Genomic DNA, 5,637 nt, shown 5'->3' on the forward strand with positions numbered 1-5,637 from the left:
GACTGGGGAAATTAATCGCGTTTCGTGCGCTGTTAAAAAATTAATTATTTTATTTGATTAATTTTATATTTTCTTTAGATTTATTATCTAATCGTAATATTATAATTTATTATAATTATATTATGAAGAATATTTTGTTCCATAAAAGAAAAAAATTAATAATTTAATATTTATTAAATGATGGATAATATATTTTTTATTTATAAATTAAAATATATTCTCTAATAACAATTTATTTTCATTTCTATTGCGTATTGAATGAAGTTGAGATTTTAATTTGAAATAATGTACTTATGTGTGCTTATAAATGCATTAAGATGGTAAGATAATTTCTTTCTCATTGTATATATAAAACAAATTCAATAGCATAAATCTCTTTAAGTCATCAACACTATAAACTGATTAACTCCATATTACAACTACCTTAATGTGCATATTGCAATTTGCATCATAAAAAAATCATGAAGGTTCATATTATAGAAGTTACATATAAAGAACATACACATGAACACTCACACACATACACCTATTTTTTTCATGTTAATTATGAGAAAATAGATGAAAAAAATATAAAATTAGTATACAATTTTTTAAGCTCTTGTTCGATAGCCTATTTCACAAACGATCAACCTTCAAAAGCCTATAAAATTTACAATAATAAAAAAATCATGAAAGTTCATATTATAGAAGTTACATATAAAGAACATATCCATGAACACTCACATGCGCATATACCTATTGTTTTTATATTAACCATAAGAAAATGGACAAAAAAAAGAAATACAAAATTAGTGTATAATTTTTAAGCTATTATTCGATAGCCTTTTTGACAAACGATCAACCCTTCAAAACTCTATAAAATTTACAATAATAAAAAAATCATGAAAGTTCATATTATAGAAGTTACATATAGAGAACATACTCATGAACACCGACACACACACACCTAATTTTTTTTATGTTAACCATAAGAAAATACATGAAAAAAAAATACAAAATTAATGTACAATTTTTGTAAGCTCTTGTCCGATAGCCTCTTTGACGAACAATCAGCCTTCAAATGTCTTCTTAATAAGCTTGAATTTAATACTATAAATAATAATATAAAGAACACTATTTCAGATATAAAACGAAAAGGATATTCTTGAGTATGGGTCTCATGAAACAAAATATTATGACTTTATATAAATGAAAATGGAGGAACATCATAAGTTATCTTAAATTTTATAATTAAATAATTGGAGGTTATGAATATGAAAATTTAAAAGTCATGAAGTTAATGATATTATTAAGAGTAGAATTTTTTTTTTTTAATTATATATAGATATAAATTTTACTTAATACAAATCAATTACATTAATTGTAAAGGAAGATAAAAATAATTAACAAAATATTTAGAGTTTGAAAATTAAAAAAAAAATGGTCTTCTTGAACATTAACTAATTGAGAGTTATGAATATGAAAGGTTTAAGAGTTATGGACATTACTAATATTTAGGAGTAGAATTTCTATAATTGAATATATACACTCTTATGTATATAAATATATTTTTATGTGAATTTTCATCAATTACGTATTTTCAGTCTTCTAAAAGTTTGATTTTTATATAATATATTCTATAAGTGAAACAGTAATTTTATATTTCTTAAAAGAAAGTAGAGAAAAAGAAAAGATTCCATAAAATTGAATTTATTTTCATGCCTAGTTTTAGTAAGTTTTAAACTTGTTTATTATTTATATATATAACACAAATCTAATTATATGAATATCATATTTTTTATTTTATTTTATCCTTTTCATTTCTCTTTAAACTAAAAAATGTGAAAAATTAGAAACTACAATTTAACGAATCAATAAACAACTTTCTTATGAATTAAAATGTCATTTAAAAATTATAAACTAATGTTACATTCTCATATTTTATCAAAAGACTTACTAAAATTGATGCACATAATTGCGGAAGGATCCTGTGGGTGATGTAATTTTATTAAATTTAAATCCGTACAAAATTTGAATTATATTAAATTCAAAATATATTAGTCCCAAATAAATAGTGCGGATTAATATAATTGAATTAATTATTTAAGTCCATATGTGTATGGATTTAAATAAGACCCAATATTTATTGGGTTAGTCCATTAATTTAGGCTACAAATTATAAGTCCACTTTACTAGGCCCAAGATATTGTCATATTCTAGAGGCCTAAATAAGTGTCACGTGTCAAATGACGTGGCATGCCAAGTCAAGTGAAGGAGCCAATAGGACCGTGCCACATGTCAAAATGATGCAGCATTCCCATGAAATAAAAGCCTATAAAAAAGTGCCACATTACTTAAATCTGATTGGTTAAAGGAAGTCCATATTCATCATGACTTTTCCTTTCCTACAACTATAAATAGGGGTCTCATAATTCAGAAAAAGGGACCTCAGAACTCTAACAAGTAGCACAAGAAAGCTCGTGAATCAAACTCCGCAATTTCTCTAAAAAGTTCAAGCAATCAAAGAAAGTTCATCGAGATTCAAGATCAAGAGCGCAATATTCAAGAACAAGCTCAAAAGCCCTTGAATTCAAGCACAAGTCAAGATCAAGTCCCTCAAATCAAGAAATCAAGTTCAAATTCAAGATCAAGCTTCAAGCCCTAGAATATATATTTGAAAAGGCGAATCAGAGGATTCATAGAGATTGTAACACTCACATTAAAATCAATAAAATTGATTGTTGTAATATTTTTCTTGTCTCAAATTATTTATTTTTCGTTCTTGAAATTTTATTGTCCAACAAATTCTGGCATGCTCAGTGGGACTATCTCTGCCTCTCATCTTAACTTTTCATACTTCAAAATTTAAGAACAATGAAATGACTTCCAAGAAGGTTAATTCTCAATCAACTGCTTCCAAGGCTACAAATTCAAAGTTCTCTGCTGAAGTAGAAAACATCATTGGTGTTACTTTCGAAACCCTGAGAGGTATCACAAGAAGCAAGGTAGGCTTGCTAAGACAACAAACACATCCAGTGTCGTCTGCTCCAGCTCCCATTTTTGGATCTTCGACCACAAAAGTAATGAAGTCCAATAAAAGTGTTTCGAAAGGAGGAAGCAATGTGGCAGAATAGCTTAAGAAGATTCTAGCTCTACTTGAGCATTCCGGTTCTAAATACTCTAGCGCAAAGAGCGATGGTCGTTCAATAAATCTGTCATCTCCACTTACACTACAGAAGCTAATCACTTCAAGGATCAACTTATGTGATAATCCATGTTACTCTCCAATGTCTCCGGTGATCAAGCAAGCAATGGTAACTGATGCCTTGTCTATAGAGGAGCAGCTTGCGGATCTGACAAAGGAAATTGAAGCCTGACCAACTATGTTCAGAATCAAGAGGCTAGGATTGATAAGATAGTGGATAGGATGGAAGGCTTGATAGACGGAGAATCTATCCATGCGTTGGGAAAAGCTCTAGAGGTTCATGAGATAGAAAATCTGTGAAACAAACACCATCGACTAAAGAGGTGCAAGTTTCTGCTGAGGGAATGATCCCGATTGGGTAGTTGAGGGAATTTATTGAAGGGATCCTCAAAGACAAGTATGATGTTGTCAGCAAGTCTTCCCTTGCATATGCCAAGTCTTACACTGCAAGAATAGATAGCCTCAAAATGCCTGATGGCTACCAACTCACCAAATTTCAATAATTTGAGGGGAAAGGTAACCCAAAACAACATGTCGCACACTTTGTCGAGACATGTAATAATGCTGGAACTTACGGTGACTATCTTGTCAAATAGTTTGTTCATTCCCTAAAAGGAAAAACCTTTGATTGGTATACAGAACTTGAGCCTAACTCCATCGATAGTTGGGAGCAATTGGAACACGAGTTCCTAAATCAATTTTTAGCACAAGGCGTATAGTAAGCATGATAGAGCTCACAAATACTCGGCAAAGAAAGGATGAGCTAGTCATCGACTTCATCAATCGATGGAGAAATGCGAGTCTAAAATACAAGGATAGGCTCAGTGAAGCTTCTGCAATAGAGATGTGCGTCCAAGGAATGCACTGAGGGCTTCTCTATATTTTGCAAGAAATTAAACCAAAATTCTTTGAAGAGTTAGCTACTCGTGCTCACGACATGGAGTTAAGCATGTCTTCTGCTGGAAAGGAAGGAGCGCCTATTCATAACCCTCGAAGGGGAAAGAAAAAGCAGGAACCCAAAAGATGAGGCAAGTTTCTTCCTAAAAATGAAAATAAGGAGTTCGTGAATATTGATGTGTCTCCTGTAAAGGTCACCACAAAGGTAAGCAAGAAGCAAAGTGTAAAGATGGCTTCTGGAGCATATTCGAATCAGAAAACTTTAAAGGAGATGCAAGAAAAGGAATATCCCTTCCTTGATTTTGATGTTGTTGATATTTTCGATGAACTCCTTCAGCATAAGCTTATCGAACTCCCAGAGATGAAGCATCCCAACGAAGCTGGAAGGACCAATGATCCTAATTATTGCAAATATCATAGGCTCATAAGTCACCCTTGGGAGAAATTCTTTGTCTTTAAATATAAAGTTATGCAACTGGCAAAAGAAAAGAAAATCTTCTTCGATGATGAGACAGCCAGTTCTTATCAAATATCTATCACTTTTGGCTCGCTCGACCCAATTCAGATTTGTGTCAAAGACCATAATGAGAAGATATTAGAGCCTGGCAGGTCTTCAGTTGACAAAGACAATGATAAAGGTTGGACTCTAGTGACCAAACGTAGATGCAAGAAGATGAGTTTGCAAAAGGAGACGTACGAGCAGCCAACCAGAAGGAGAATGGTAAAGAAACCAAGAAAACAGAAGTTGGTTAGATTCTAAAGAAGATGAGAGTGACGAAGCTTCACCATCAAAAACCTCGGCATATGGTGAATTTAGAGAAATTCTTACCGAGTTGGTTTCGTGTAAAGACTGCCCAAGTCAACCTTGAGGCATATTATTTTAATACCGCCAAAGAGGGGGCAAAGGGTGAGAATCTACCCATGAAGGTTCCTTCACCTTTTGAAAATCTTGCTGAAACTCTTGGAGAACAGGCACATGTGTGTGATATAATAATCATATTCACAAATAACAATATTCTGATTGGTGAGACCCTACATAACCGTCCCTTATACATGGTGGGTCAAATTCTAGGAAAGAAGATCAATAGAATTTTGATAGATGAGGAATCTGGAGTCAATATCCTACCTATCATACGATGAAGGAGCTTGGTATCGCTACTAGCGAACTGGAAGAAATCCATATAATAATCCAAGGCTTCAACCAAGAGGGCCAGAGGGCCATGGGATGTATCAAGTTGGGGATTCGTATGGATGATTTTCAATCAAACCCATTGATGCATGTGATTGATGCCAAAACTTTATACAATATATTGCTTGGTAGGCCTTGGGTGCATGGGAACAAAATTATCTCATCCTCTTACTATCAATGCTTGAAGTACCTTGAAGGCAGAGTGGAAAGAAAGATAGTTGCCGATGACAAGCCATTCACTGAAGCTGAGTCACATTTTGCCGATGTAAAATTCTACTTAAAAAAGCATGTTGTGGATGAGAAAATGGTTGAATATGTCACCAAGACCAAGTGTGATGATCTTTCATCTAAGAAGGTCATGGTGACT

The sequence above is a fragment of the Capsicum annuum genome, chromosome 5 (assembly GCF_002878395.1).
Source record: "Capsicum annuum cultivar UCD-10X-F1 chromosome 5, UCD10Xv1.1, whole genome shotgun sequence".
Lineage (NCBI taxonomy): Eukaryota > Viridiplantae > Streptophyta > Magnoliopsida > Solanales > Solanaceae > Capsicum > Capsicum annuum.